This window comes from Pleurodeles waltl, chromosome 1_1, assembly GCF_031143425.1.
Source record: "Pleurodeles waltl isolate 20211129_DDA chromosome 1_1, aPleWal1.hap1.20221129, whole genome shotgun sequence".
NCBI lineage: Eukaryota > Metazoa > Chordata > Amphibia > Caudata > Salamandridae > Pleurodeles > Pleurodeles waltl.
Window position 1 is genome coordinate 298,545,625 of NC_090436.1, and position 16,440 is coordinate 298,562,064.

Below are 16,440 nucleotides of genomic sequence, written 5' to 3' on the forward strand. Positions count from 1 at the left end.
CTGGGTCCCCTCTCATCTTGACGAGCATGGTCCCTGGAACACAGGAGCTTAATCGAAGTGACCATGACAGTCCAGTGGTCCTTCTGTCCAAAGTTAGTGAAGGTAAGTCCTTGCCTCCCCACGCCAGACAGTAATCCTTTGTACTGCATGATCTGCAGCTGTTAGGGCTTCTGTGCATTTTTACAAGGATTCCTTCATGCACAGCACAGCCCAGATCCCCAGCACTCCGTCCTGCATTGCTCAACTCGTTGAGTTGACCACCGGCTTCTTGGGACCCTCTTCTGTTGTGTTGAGATGACCGCCATGCTCAAATTTCTTGAATGCCTGTTCAAGTACTTCTGTGGGTGCTGCCTGCTTCTGCGTGGGCTCTCTGTTGCTGAGTGCCACCTCTGTCTCCTCCTCCGAGGGATGACCTCCTGGTCCTTCCTGGGCCCTGGCAGCACCCATTATCTTCAGCCGCGACTCTTGCAGCTAGCAAGGCTTGTTTGCGGTCTTTCTGCGTGGAAAGAACTCTGCATCCTCCAGCACGCTGTGGGACGTCTCTGGCCAAAGAAGAAGTTCCTGGCACCTTCCGTTGTTGCAGAATCTTCAGCTTCTTCCACCCAGAAGCAGCCCTTTTGCACCTTCATCTGGGATTTAGTGGGCTCCTGCCCCCCCGGACACTTGCGTGACTCTTGGACTTGGTCCCCTTCTTTTACAGGTCCTCAGGTCCAGGAATCCGTCTTCAGTGTTTTGCTGTCAGTTGTTGCCTTTGCAGAATCCCCGATCTCGACTTTACTGTCTTTCGGGGGTAGTAGGGTAACTTTACACCTACTTTTCAGGGTCTTGGGGTGGGGTATCTTGGACACCCTTAGTGTTTTCTTACACTGCCAGCGCCCCTCTACACACTACACTAGGCCTGGGGTCCGTTTGTTGTTCGCATTCCACTTTTGGAGTATATGGTTTGTGTTGCCCCGAGGCCTATTGTCTCCTATTGCATCCTATTGTATTCTACAGTGTTTGCACTGCTTTTCTAACTGTTTACCTGATTTTGGTTTGTGTGTATATTTTGTGTATATTACTTACCTCCTAAGGGAGTATATCCTCTGAGATACTTTTGGCATATTGTCACTAAAATAAAGTACCTTTATTTTTAGTAACTCTGAGTATTGTGTTTTCTTGTGATATAGTGCTATATGAAATAAGTGGTATAGTAGGAGCTTTGCATGTCTCCTAGTTCGGCCTAAGCTGCTCTGCTATAGCTACCTCTATCAGCCTAAACTGCTATAACACCTCTAATCTACTAATCTGGGATACTAGGACGTGGAATAAGGTGTAAGTACCACAAGGTACCCACTATAAGCCAGGCCAGCCTAGTTAGCAGGATCCCAGTGAGACAGTGAAAATACCCTGACATATAGTCACAAACAGGGCAAAAGTGGGGGTAACAAGGCTAGAAAGAGGCTACTTTCTCACAACAATTGCAGCATGTCATTTATGTATGTATCACCAAATGTGGCACAATGGTAATAAATGTACACTTACATCGTATCACTATGAACTGTGTGTTTTGTTCTCCTTTGTACGGTATACTTATTTGCTATCTATGTGCTATTTTCAGCTCGGGTTGTGGACTACCACTCTCATAAGGCATTGTTCTGCCGCATGTAAGATGTGGAATGGACTACTTATTACAATGCTTTTTACTAGTTGCTATTTCCTAAGGGGCATTGTACATGCACATATGGGGATACACATCATTATTGGACTTACCTTTGCTAGTGCTGGGTGTGCCGGAAGTGTCAATGTCAGTGACCCCACTGACAGCTTCTGGAAGCAGTGTGGACTCCACCAGGTCTTCCATGGGGGTGGAGGGTGTCTGGATGGATGGTCCGCCTCCTGGGCTCCTTGCCTCCTTTAGCCTGCTGGCCACCCTCTCCTTGGCATGGGAACGCAGGTCGTACCACCTCTTGCGAATCTCTTCCACCGAGCACTGCGCAACCTTCACTGCGCAGATTTTGGTCTGGATATGAGCCCAAAGTTTCTGCTTCTCACTCTCTGGTACCTGGAGTGAGCTCTTCCCAAAGAGCCGGTCGTGGCTCCTGACCACCTCCTCAGTGAGCACCTCTAATTCTTGCTCACTGAATTTCAGCTTCCTCCTCATCCCTCCCTTCTCCTTCCCATTGCCAGCATTGGCCATGTTGGTATTAGGTCCTGGCTTGCTCACACACTTGCTCCCTGGGGCTGGTCTGTGACTCTCTGACTGCTCCTGTGGGTGGGGTATCTGGAAACACATGGGCTGACTCACTTCCTGCTTGTGATGTCATCAGGCTGTGCCAGGTAACCGTTTTCGCAATTTGCGATTTTCAAATACCGAATCGCAATTTTGTTGGTGATTCGGTATTTGGACGTCACAAATTACATTCGCGATTTTTAAGAAATCTCTATTTCCTACTCGCAATTTTGTTACATCACATTTTGCGTGATGGAAATAGCGATTTCTTAAAATTCGCTATTAGGGACTCGCAAAGCAAAATCTTCATACATCTGGCCCTTGGTATTTAAAAAAAAATAAATAAAAAAAAAATATATATATATATATATATATATATAAAAAAAAATACAAAAAATATATATTTGTTTATTATAAGATAGTATGTGTTTAGGTTAGTATATGTTGCCCTCCATGTGTCCCGTCTTATAAGGGGGATAGGGGGATGATGTTTAGATTGTTTCGTTAAATGTGATAAGTAAGTTTAGCTTAGGTTAGTTAGGGCCAGTTGTGGGTAATGTGTAGTTAGGATAGGTTGGGTTAGGTAAGGTGTTTCCCCTGGTTTTAACTTCTATTTTTACTGTTAAATAAATATTTAGGTAACCCGTTGCAGTATGTGTCACATGCTTGGGGATTAGGGCCTTGGCTTGGGTGAACAGTGTCTATTTAGTATTTGCATTTGTGTACCATCCTGCAACCAAATCCCAATTGAGCTGTTACATTGGCAGCTACACCACACGTACTTTGCTGAGATTCTGCCATCCATTGCACACACCACTCAAGGTTACTATGGGGCATATTTATACTCTGTTTGCGCCGAATGTGCGTAAAAAATGTTGACGCACATTCGGCGCAAACACTGCCCCATATTTATACTTTGACGTCCGACGCAGCGGGCGTCAAAGTTCCACCATGTGCGCTATTTTTTAGAAGGGCGAACCAGCCTTGCGTTAATTATATGCAAGGTAGGCGTTCCCTTCTAAAAAATGACTTTAAGGCCTGTGCCCCATATTTATACTGTGACGTCATTTTGACGCACAGGAGGGGGCAGGCCTTAAAAAACGGCGCCCAGCCTGATGGGCGCCGTTTTTTAACGCCTGGTCAGGGCAGGCGTTAAGGGACCTGTGTGCTCGGAAGAAGCCCAGAGGTGCCTTCCCATGCCCCCAGGGACACCCCCTGCCACCCTTGCCCACCCAAGGAGGACGCCCAAGGATGGAGGGGCCCATCCGAGGGGACTTAAGGTTAGTTCAGGTAAGTATATATATATATTTTTTGTGGCTTAGGGGGGCCTGATTTGTGCCCCCCTACATGCCACTATGCCCAATGACCATGCCCAGGGGACATATGTCCCCTGGGCATGGCCATTGGGCAAGGGGGCATGACTCCTGTCTTTGCTAAGACAGGAGTCATTTCAATGGGGGTTGGGAGTAAAAAAAAATGGCGCAAATCGGGTTGAGGCAAATATTTTGCCTCAGCCTGACTTGCCCCATTTTTTGACGCCCAAGCTCCATTTTCCCCTACGCCGGCGCTGCCTGGTGTGGGTAATTTTTTTTTACGCAAACCAGTCCGCAGCACTGGCTAACGCCATTCAATAAATAAGGCGCCCGCATGGCGCTTTGGAATGGCGTTAAATTTTTTTACGCACAACTGCGTTGGCGCAGTTGTGCGCCCAAAAAATTATAAATATGGGCCTATGTATCCTAAAGTGTTAATTTATGATGTATGTTTTCAATCTCACATACTTTGGGACCAGAATTGGTATTGAGGACACTGTGTTAAGTCTGCCTGCAGCCTGATGTCCAAGCGAAGCCTTATAAGGTGACTGGTAGTATGATCTCATGTAGTATGGTATACATAACTCACACCTATCATTTGTTACATTGTTCAGCCAGGTTACTTATTTGTACGTACACTCATACACATCCATTCATGCTGTATGGTGTGTGTTAGGTAAAATTTGGGTCAAATGTCACATACGTAAATTTTGGCTTGAAGAAAAAGCTGAAGGCAATAAAGTTTGGCTTAGACATCCCTTGAGGAAGCGTTATTCTGTCCAACACAGCATTATACTGTATAGTTTCTATTTCCTTCAGAATTAACCCTCAGGAAGGGCAGATGATGGTACAATCCAGACCACAGTGCATAGTTATCAGCCAACATTCTTTCAGGTCAGTTGTATTGACAATCCATAATCATTGACCTGAGGTAAACATCACTGATGGCCATCAAGGTTGATGTGTCACATTACACAGAGACAAAGTTGTTGTGTAATTGCTATTTATTTGAAAGTGCTGTAGTGCAAAATCATTGTCCATGATTGTGAGTCCATAAGTGTGACTCCTTCCATTGTGATCCTACACAAGTGCAAAAGGACATGTCATTGGACATGCTGGGGTGAAGTGTCAGACAGTGCAGAGGGACAGGATTTGCCAATAAATTAGTGAGAGACAATCACAGGGCGGGGTGACAAGATAAACAGTGGGAAGGAGAACAGTGCTAGTGAGCAGCTGTTGCAAGACTTGCATGTTACAAAGCACAGGACCTTGGTTATAGGTGGCCATGTGACAGGGATAAGTGCTACCGGGTACTGTTACGGGTGAAGGTGATCTGTTCCACGTCTTCATCTTCTGATGTGTGTGTTGTCTCCTCTGCCCTTGATGGTGGTGGTTGTGATGGGGCAACACACACCTCAGTGTTTGAAGACGTGGAGTCAGACATCCCGATAGCCGCCAACAGTGGGGCTATTAAGGGCAGCACTGCAGCAAGGAGGAGCTGCTGGTTCTTAAGTATAGCAGCCACATCACTGTGGTATGCAGCCAGGTCGGCCCTGAGGGGGTCAATATTGCATTTGTGCACGCGTTGACAGGATTGTTGTTGGAGGTGTTGTGTCAACTCTCTTACAGCTGTGCTGATTTCCTTCACACTTTTTTCGAGTTCATGCAAGATTGATGTTCGCACTTGCATGGCTGCTGCCTGTTCAGCAGATGACATAATGTATGAATGCACCCCCTCTAGGCTGGCTGCCATATTTTCCATCCCCACCCGCACCTCCTTGGCCAGCTCCCGCTGTACTCCGACTACAGTCCTCTCAAAGCTGGTGCCAGTGTCGTCAGAGTCCTCAGCAGGGTTGGAGCTGTCAGGTCCTACAAATGGGGTGGTGGGTGGCTCCTCTGTGATGGCTGCTGTATCTGTGCTCCTCCTTGCGACTGAAGGTGGGGTCTGGAGGGTCCCAAGGACATCTTGGAGGGTCTGCTGGCTGATGTTGTCAGCTCGTCATCCATGTCATCAGGGTAATCCAGGACAGGCATATCCCCAAGAGAGCCATCGTCCTCTGCAATGGGATATGGTACAATTAGTGTGTCTGTGTTGTGGGATTTGTAATGTGACGTGCCTGCCTTCCTATTTGTTGCACATTGTGATCTTGGTTCCGGTTCATTACTCCTGTCTTTCATATTAGCATTCTCCCATGGCCTATGCCCCACCTGCATGTCACATGTATTGTGGTCAGTTTGTGGACTTGTCAGCATCACATCCTGTAGGTGTTCGTTCTGGCCAAATTGAGAAGTGCCACCTTCTTATCCTACTCACCCTTTGTCTACTTCCATTCTCATGGTGAGGCCTTTCACTGGCTGTGGGTGTTCTGATGGCACTTGTACCACACTTAACAATCTTGAACTGGCCCAGTCTTAGATATTTCACATCCAGCTATATGTTGCTGAGACCTAGCATATACTATGTATAGCATCGGCACGACACACTACATATGTCAGCATTGGTAGTGTGTAATGTTGATGTTGGGGAATGTGTGCTACATTTGATTGCACTGATGGTCCTAGCTGTGTTCCTTTTCCTCTTCTGACTGTGAGGGTGAATTTCACTAGCCGGTGACATATGCCCTCCCCCTCAATGCTGATGTTGGGCAGTATGACACTTGGGATGTTGCATGGTGTCATTTCAGCTATTGTGACCCAGGCACAGGGTAGACCCCGACATATGCAGCATGGGTATGAAATTAGTGCTGTGTACCTCATAATGTTCATGACAATGGCTAATGTTTATAGCAACTATGGACGATCACATCTGACAGGATTGGAACATTTGTATTGATTACAGGGGATTGATAAAGTTGTCATCCTGAACCCTCTAATTTGAGTGTGTTTGATCCATGGGGACGTTACTGCCATTAGCTACTTGACCTGCACACAGCAGAGGTGGTAGTGGCAACTGTTGTCAATGTTAAATTCCAATTGCAGATATGGCCTGGGACTGTTAATTGAACCCTAGTTCATGTAGGGAGAATACCAGCTGACGTGTGACAGCAGGCCAGTTTTACATTGTACCCTACCCTCCTGGACTGGCTTTACTTTTCCAACATCCTTGGCATGGCAGCATACCCCCATGCAAAGGTTACTGGTGTAGTGTAGTACTGTGACCCAGGTTTACCCTGCACAGCACATGCCCCGTGCCGTGCCCCTTTACCCATTCCACTCCCTGAATATCATGGCTGACATGCATTGTGTAGTAGGTATGTCCCCCCCTGCTTGCAGTTAACATTTGTGCATTTTAATTCCCCATGCGACTTACCCTGCATCTGTGTTGTCTCCTGGTAGTCTGCGCTGTCCTGTCCTTGAATCCCTGTGACGATCTCCTCAGGGATGATGGCTGCCACCATCTCCTCCATGTGGTCCAGGGGCTCCTGCGGTGCTGGACTCCCACCTCCAGTCTGCAGTGCTGCCTTCCTGTTCCTGGCCATCTGTTCCTTGGTCCTGCGCTTGCAGTCATGCCAGCATTTCTTGCACTTGATGACTGTTCTCCGTACTTCTGCCACACTATTTATCTTGTCAACAATTTGTTGCCATATTGCCTCTCTCCTACTAATTGGCAACTTTGAGGTGACAAAAAGTTGGTGCTGGTGATCCGTCACCTCTTTCACCAGAAGTTTCTGCTCTTCTGCACTGAAGTGACCCTTTCTTTTCTTCTTCTCCCTCTCCTGGGTCTTGTGTGGGTCTTCCTGGCTGGTTCCTGGTCTGTTGTCATCTTCCTGGGGTCTGTGCAAGCATCCATTTTGGCTCTCCTTAGCACATTTTGCAGTGTTTGTGCCGCTTTTTGCCGCTATTGCATCAATAAACGGCGCGTATCCGGTTTGCGGCGTCGTAAACCGGCTCACAGTCATTTTCGCCACGTTAACGTCGTTTTTCTTCACGACGTGACACATTGGTTTGAGTAAAAAAAATGACTCACACCAGTGGTTTGCGCTGCCATGCGTCAAAGTATAAATTTGACGCCTGAGCGGCGCAAATAAATGGCGGTAAAATTTTTGACGCAAAACTGCGTCGGCACAGCTTTGCGTCAAAAAGTATAAATATAGCCCTAAAGGTGTAGTTGGGTTCACTTTTGGGTCCATCATAGAAACTGGGGTAGACAGTTCCAAGACAGTTTCTATCACACCTGGTGGCATTGCCACCTTGGCTGCTCTTCCCCTTAACATGGATAAATACAGGCAGTCAATCTCAATAAATGGTGTTGAGACCCAGGCCTACAGGGACACAGGTGCCAGTATCACTTTGATGACTGAAAACTTGATGTCATCTGCACAACACCTCCTTGGACAGAAGTACCAAGTTACTGATGTCAATAACTCCACTCAGTCTCTCCCCTTAGCTGTAGTTCAACTTAGTTGGGGTGGAGTTAGTGGCTCTAAGCAGGTGGTGGTATCACCTAGCTGACCTGTAGATTGTCTCTAAGGGAATGACCTAGAGGACTCAGGTTCGGCTGAGGGAGAGTTTAGGATCCATGCATCCATGCTGGGTATCCCTGAGGAATTGCTTCCTCTCATTTCTGGTGAAATGAAAAAGCAAAGGAGAGAAAAAGGCCTGAAATCTCAGGATCCCTCTCCACCAACAGGTAAAAAGGGTATCAAAGTATCCCTTCCCCTCCCTGCCACTAAAGATACCATTCCTGTGATGGAAGATACCTCTCCTTGGGTGGAACATGTACCAAATGAGCTCTAAGCTACCACAGCTGTATTCTGAGAGGTAAAAGTACCTCTCTGTGAAACTAAGAAACCAGATGTGCAAAACTGTATCATTTTAGTAAATATGCAGCAGCCCTGCACTGCCTCTGAACACTTAGGACAGCATCCCTGTCCTAGTGTGAAGCTTATAGGATACCAGCCCTGCCCTACTCCAACTCAAGAGAAACAGCAACCCTGTTCTCTCTTACAGCCATATGGACAAACATTTTTCCCAGCTATGGCTTTATTGAGACAGCATCCCTGTCTAGCATTTTCTGCATTTGACATTGGCCCAGTGGACCAATCCCACTGTGTAGGAAAGTACCATCATGCCTGGCATGTTACCACCATGTGTGTCTGTTTGTTTTTGCCTGTGCCACTGGAATACTGCTAGCCAAGAACCCAGTGCTCATAGTTTGTGGCCTCTATGTGTTCCCTGTGTGGTGCCTGACTGTTTCGCTGAGGCTCTGCTAACCAAAACCTCAGAGTTTATGCTCTCTCTGCCTTTAAAATTGTCACTGCAAGCTAGTGACCAATTTTACCAATTCTGATTGGCACACTGGAACACCCTTATAATTCACTATTATATGGTACCTAGGTACCTAGGTATTGGGGTTCCAGGAGATCCCTGAGGGCTGCAGCATTTCTTTTGCCACTCATAGGGAGCTTAGACAATTCTTACACAGGACTGCCACTGCAGCCTGAGTGAAATAGCGTCCACGTTATTTCACAGCCATTTTACACTGCACTTAAGTAACTTATAAGTCACCTATATGTCTAACCCTCACTTAGTGAAGGCTAGGTGCAAAGTTACTAAGTGTGAGGGCACCCTGGCACTAGCCAAGGTGCCCCCACATTGTTCAGGGCACTTTCCCTGGACTTTGTGAGTGCGGGGACACCATTACACGCGTAAACTAAGTATAGTTCAATACCTATGTGTAGTTTCACAATGGTAACTCCAAACATAGCCATTTAACATGTCTAAGATCATGGAATTTTCCCCCCAAGCCAAATCTGGTATTGGGGTCCCAATCCCATGCATCCCCGGGGCTCCAGCATGGACCCTGGGTACTGCCAAACTAGCTCTCTGGGTTTTTTTTCTGCAGCTACCGCTGCTGCCAACCCTCAGACATGTTTCTGCCCTCCTGGGGTCTGGCCAGCCCAGTCCCAGGAAGGCAGAACAAAGGATTTCCTCTGAGAGAGTGTGTTACACCCTCTCCCTTTGTAAGTAGGTGTTAAGGGCCGGGGAGGAGTAGCCTCCCCCAGCCTCTGGAAATGCTTTGAAGGGCACAGATGGTGCCCTCTTTGCATAAGCCAGTCTACACCGGTTGAGGGAGCCCCCAGCCCCTCCTCTGGCACAAAACTGGACAAAGGAAAGGGGAGGGGCCCAGAGCTCCTCAAGTGTGTCCCAGACCTCTGCCATCTTGATTACAGAGGTGTGAGGGCTCAATGGAGGCCTCTGAGTGGCCAGTGCCAGCAGGTTACGTCAGAGACCCCTTCTGATAGGCTCTTACCTGGTTAGGTAGCCAATCCTCCTCTGAGGGCTATTTAGGGTCTCTCCTATGGGTTTCTCTTCAGATAACGAATGCAAGAGCTCACCATATCCTATGCATCTCTCTCTTTGACTTCTGCCAAGGATTGACCGCTGACTGCTCCAGGATGCCTCCAAACCACAACAAAGTAGCAAGAAGACTACCAGCAACATTGTAACGCCTAATCCTGCCGGATTTCTCGACTGTTTCCTGGTGGTGCATGCTCCGAGGACTCTCTGCCTTCACCCTGCACTGGAAGCCAAGAAGAAATCTCCTGTGGGTCGACAGAATCTTCCCCCTGCTAACGCAGGCACCAAGCTTCTGCATCACTGGTCCTCTAGGTCCCCTCTCATCTTGACGAGTGTGGTCCTGGAACACAGGAGCTGAGTCCAAGTGACGTCAACAGTCCAGTGGTCCTTCTGTCCAAATTTGGTGGAGGTAAGTCCTTGCCTCCCCACGCCAGACAGTAATCCTGTGTACTGCATGAACTACAGCTGCTAGGGCTTCTGTGCACTTTTGCAAGGATTCCTTTGTGCACAGCACAGCCCAGGTTCCCAGCACTCCATCCTGCATTGCTCTACTCGCTGAGTTGACCACCGACTTTGTGGGACCTTCTTTTGTTATGCTGAGATGACCGCCATGCTCAGATTTCTTGAACACCTATTCAAGTGCTTCTGCGGGTGCTGCCTGCTTCTGCATGGGTTCTCTCTGTTGCTGAGTGCCTCCTCTGTCTCCTCCTCCAAGAGGCGACCTCCTAGTCCTTACTGGTCCCTGGCAGCACCCATTATCTTCAACCATGACTCTTGCAGCTAGCAAGGCCTGTTTGGAGTATTTCTGCGTGGAAACAACTCTGCATCCTCCAGCACACCGTGGGACATCTTCTGACCAAAGTAGAAGTTCCTGGCACCTTCCGTTGTTGCAGAATCTTCAGCTTCTTCCACCCGGAGGCAGCCCTTTTGCACCTTCATCCGGGGTTTAGTGGGCTCCTGCCCCACCTGGACACTTGCGTGACTCTTGGACTTAGTCCCCTTCTTTACAGGTCCTCTGGTCCAGGAATCCGTCTTCAGTGCTTTGCAGTCAGTTGTTGTCTTTGCAGAATCTCCTATCTCGACTTTACTGTCTTTCTGGGGTAGTAGGGTAACTTTACTCCTACTTTTCAGGGTCTTGGGGTGGGGTATCTTGGACACCCTTAGGGCCATATTTATACTTTTCGACGCACAACTGCGCCAACGCAGTTGTGCGTCAAAAAATTTAACGCCGGCTAACGCCATTCTGAAGCGCCATGCGGGCGCCGTATTTATTCAATGACGTTAGCCGTCGTTAGCCGGCGGTGCTGCCTGATGTGCGTCAAAAAAATGACTTACACCAGGCAGCGCCGGCGTAGGGGAAAATGGAGCTTGGGCGTCAAAAAATGGGGCAAGTCAGGCTGAGGCAAAATTTTCGCCTCAACCCGGTTTGCGCCATTTCTTTTTTACTCCCAACCCCCATTGAAATGACTCCTGTCTTAGCAAAGACAGGAGTCATGCCCCCTTGCCCAATGGCCATGCCCAGGGGACTTATGTCCCCTGGGCATGGTCATTGGGCATAGTGGCATGTAGGGGGGCACAAATCAGGCCCCCCTATGCCACAAAAAAAAAAAAAAAATACTTACAAGAACTTACCTTAAGTTCCCTGGGATGGGTCCCTCCATCCTTGGGCGTCCTCCTGGGGTGGGCAAGGGTGGCAGGGGGTGTCCCTGGGGGCATGGGAGGGGACCTCTGGGCTCCTTCCGAGCCCACAGGTCCCTTAACGCCTGCCCTGACCAGGCGCTAAAAAATTACGCAAAAGCGGCTGGACGTCATTTTTTTGGGCCCGCCCACTCCCGGGAGTATAAATACGGCGCACATGCCTCGGAGTCATTTTTTAGACGGGAACGCCTACCTTGCATATCATTAACACAAGGAAGGTGTCCACGCTAAAAAATGACGCAAACTCCATGAACTTTGGCGCTAGATGCATCTAACGCCAAAGTATAAATATGGAGTTCGTTTTGCGTCGAATTTGCGTAAAAAAAAACGACGCAAATCCGGCGCAAACAGAGTATAAATATGGCCCTTAGTGTTTTCTTACACTCCCAGCGACCCTCTACATACTACACTAGGCCTGGGGTCCATTTGTGGTTCGCATTCCACTTTTGGAGTATATGGTTTGTGTTGCCCCTAGGCCTATTGCATACCATTGGGTTCTATAGTGTTTGCACTATTTTCCTAACTGTTTATTTACCTGATTTTGGTTTGTGTGTGTATTTTGTGTATATTACTTACCTCCTAAGGGAGTATATCCTGTGAGATACTTTTGGCATATTTTCACTAAAATAAAGTACCTTTATTTTTAGTAATGCTGAGTGTTGTGTTTTCTTATGATATAGTACTATATGATATAAGTGGTATAATAGGAGCTTTGCATGTCTCCTAGTTCAGCCTAAGCTGCTCTGCTATAGCTACCTCTATCAGCCTAAGTTGCTAAAACACTACTAATCTACTAACAAGGGATAACTGGACCTGGCACAAGGTGTAAGTACCACAAGGTACCCACTATAAGCCAGGCCAGCCTCCTACATTGGTGGTGCAGCAGTAGGATAAGTACTTGTAACTGCTTTACCACTTTGTCATTGGTGCTTTTCATAAGACAAACATATACCTAATACTTCAGAATATACACACTAACCTAAACAGTTTTAACTTTCCTTCTCTAAAACTTTCTAAAACGTTTCTGAAAAGTTTGAAAAGGTTTTCAAAAGTTTTCAAAAGTTTTCAAAAGTTTTCTCTTTTCTTTAAAAAGTTCCAAAACTGTTTTCTCTCTCTCTGTCCTAAACTCTTTCTATCATGTCTGCAGTAGAACTCACTCCCACATTTGTCTAGGCAACATATGGTAGTTTAAACTTAAAGTTTGAGGGGTCTCTGCATTGAAAGAGGTTTAGCCATTGGTAAGAATCTTACCAAAGATCATCTCCTTAGCCTTCTCCTAGAAAGTGACCAGAACCAGTCTGGCCCATCCCAGGATCAGGAGGTAGAGGAGAAGGGTACCCAGCAAGACTCAGAGGAGTCCCCTGAGGATGCTGGGGAGGGTTCTTCCAAAGACCTGCCAGCTAACAGGCCACCTAGTGACACTGGTAGTGGGAGGGGGTCACACACTAGTAGGGCACATTTCACTCCTAAAGGCCAGGTTACTAGGGTCCAGCCAGTTAGGGACAGGTCTAACTCTGCCAATTCCCACATTTCTTCTGTGTCTCACAATTCCCAAGCCTCCCACCCTGAGGATAACGTAATGGAAAGGGAACTCAGAAAGCTGAGGTTGGAAGAGGCCAGGCTGAAGCTTAAACAGCAGCAGCTGGCCTTAGACAGGGAATCTCTGGATGTGGAAAGGGAAAGGCAGAGGCTGGGGTTAGTTCCCCATGGTGGCAGCAGCAGTGTTTTTGATAGCAATCCTGTTAGAGAGAAAGATTCCAGAAACCTGCATAAGATAGTCCCCCCTTGCAAGGAGGGGGATGACATTAACAAGTGGTTTGCTGCACTTGAGAGGGCCTGTATGGTACAGTTGGTCCCTCAAAGGCAGTGGCCTCAAAGGCAGTGGGCTGCTATCTTGTGGCTATCTTTCACTGGTAAGGGTAGGGATAGGCTCCTTACTGTCAGAGAAAGAGATGCTAATAACTACAAAGTTTTGAAAGATGAACTCTTGGATGGATTTAGCTTAACCACTGAACAATACAGGATTACGTTCAGAGACACCAGAAAAGAGTCCTCTCAAGACTGGACAGACTTTGTAGACTGTTCAGTGAAGGCCTTGGAGGGTTGGTTACATGTCAGTAAGGTGACTGACTATGAAAGCCTATATAATCTAATCCTGAGAGAGCATATTTTGAACAATTGTGTGTCTGATTTGTTGCACCAGTACTTGGTAGACTCAGATCTGACCTCTCCCCAAGAATTAGGAAAGACTGAAATGTTCATACAGGGGGTGACGAGGATGGCAAGAAGAAGGATGGTAATTCTTCTGACAAGGGTGGGGACAAAGATGAAAAACATTCTGAGTCTTCATCAGGTCCATAAAAATCCTCTGGGGGTGGTGGGTCCAAATCCTCTTCCCGCAATCAAAAGAAGCCATGGTGTTATTTATGTAAACGTAAAGGCCATTGGGCAAGTGATTCCACTTGTCCAAAGAAAAACACCAGGGCTCCCATTACCATAACCCCAACTGCATCCTCTAGTGCCCCTAGTAATAGCAGTGGTGGTGGGAAGTCTACTACAAAAAGCCAATCAAAGGGTGTATCTGGGCTCACTATTGGTAATGTAGTTGGGGTTGGCCTTGTTAGGGAGACCACAGAGGCTGTTTTAGTCTCTGATGGTGGTATTGACTTTGCCACCTTGGTTGCTTGTCCCCTTAATATGGGTAAGTACAAGCAACTTCCCCTAATAAATGGTGTTGAGGTTTAGGCCTACAGGGATACAGGAGCCAGTGTCACTATGTTGATTGAGAAACTGGTTCACCCTGATCAACACCTACTTGGTCAGCAGTACCAAGGGACTGATGCTCATAACAACACTGTTAGCCACCCCTTGGCTGTTGTGAATCTCATCTGGGGGGAGGTTACTGGTCCAAAGAAAGTTGTGGTAGCCACTGATTCACCTGTTGATTGCTTACTAGGCTGTCGCGTGGGCTCTCATTATCCTAAATGAGACTACTGGATTTCTAGGCAGCAGGATCGATCACGGTGTGGGGGACTGAGTCTGACCCACGTGTAAGGAACTCTGTCATCCTAAATCCGGTTTTTGCTCCGGCTAACTAGCAGTGCCTCATTTCTCCCAAGGGGAAGAGATGATTGGGCAGCCGAGCGCATGACATCTTTGGAACTTCTCAGGGAAGTCGTGGTCACTCAGATCCAAACCAACTCTCTCATTTACAGTATGATCTCATATACAAATGATAAAGGCAGTATAAGTTTTATATAATGTTTTAATAAAACGACTGCATTTTAGATAATAAGGCATGAGCCGCAATAACCAGAACCATACAACACAGTAGGATTGAAATAGTCACCAGGAGAGTAAAACATAAGAACAACGCTATCATGGTGTCTAATAGTTTCTACTCTCCCTCTGCTTGTTCTTTTTCGAGCACAGCATGTTAAGCTTCTAACTTGTCTTTCTGAATCACTGGGGAGACATCAGCCCTCATACCTGAGCAAAGGCCTGTGATCTTGATTCAGCATCTGCAACAAGGAAGTCAGCGTCTAGTTGTGGTTCCCTGGTCGGAATCTCCCTCTTGCGTGTATTGGGACAAGGAAGTGTTTTTATAACTAACATGTCAGCGCAATCCCAAAATGTCCCTACGCAGGAATGCCAAAGACTAAGGGCCATATTTATACTTTTTGACGCAAAACTGCGCTAACGCAGTTTTGCGTAAAAAAAATTACCGCCGGCTAACGCCAAACCGAAGCACCATGCGGGTGCCGTATTTAATCAATGACGTTAGCCGGCGTTAGCCGGCGTTAGCCGCCGGCGCTGCCTGGTGTGCGTGGAAAAAAACGACGTACACCAGGCCGCGCCGGCGTAGGGGGATATGGGGCTTGGGCGTCAAGAAATGGGGCAAGTCAGGTTGAGGCAATTTTTTCGCCTCAACCCGATTTGCGCCATTTGTTTTCACTCCCAACCCCCATAGAAATGACTCCTGTCTTAGCAAAGACAGGAGTCATGCCCCCTTGCCCAATGGCCATGCCCAGGGGACTTCTGTCCCCTGGGCATGGTCATTGGGCATAGTGGCATGTAGGGGGGCACAAATCAGGCCCCCCTATGCCGCAAAAAAAAAAAAAAAACAACACTTACCTGAACTTACCTTAATGTCCCTGGGATGGGTCCCTCCAGCCTTGGGTGTCCTCCTGGGGTGGGCAAGGGTGACAGGGGGTGTCCCTGGGGGCATGGGAGGGCACCTCTGGGCTCCTTCAGAGCCCACAGGTCCCTTAACGCCTGCCTTTTGCAGGCGCTAAAAAACGGTGCAAAAGCGGCCGTACGTAATTTTTTTGACCCGCCCACTCCCGGGCGTGAATTTTGCCTGGGAGTATAAATCCCACGCATATGCCTCGGAGTCGATTTTTTAGACGTGAACGCCTACCTTGCATCTCATTAACGCAAAGTAGGTGTCCACGCTAAAAAATAACGCAAACTCCATGGGCTTTGGCACTAGACGCGTCTAACGCCAAAGTATAAATATGGAGTTAGTTTTGCGTCGAAATTGCGTAAAAAAAAAACGACGCAATTCCGGCGCAAACGGAGTATAAATATGCCCCTAAACTCCTACCACATCTATCGGCAATGTACCAGACTGTATCCTTGACTGAAGCACAGAGTGAACAAGAATGTGTTATGGAGAACTCCAGTGCTGAAGTAGGCTAAACAGTGTGATATGAATATAAAACAAGACCGTAGAACTGGCTATTTGAAAAATAACAGTACGAAGCCTAATAAAAAACATTTAGAGCAAAGTGCACGGAGGCTCTAAGCCGCAAGCAAATGAATAAAATACATCCAGGGCAAAGTGCACAAAGGCCTAAAGCCTGAAGCTAATGCGCAAAGGATACGTAAAACTAACCACACTACACCCTCCCCTTG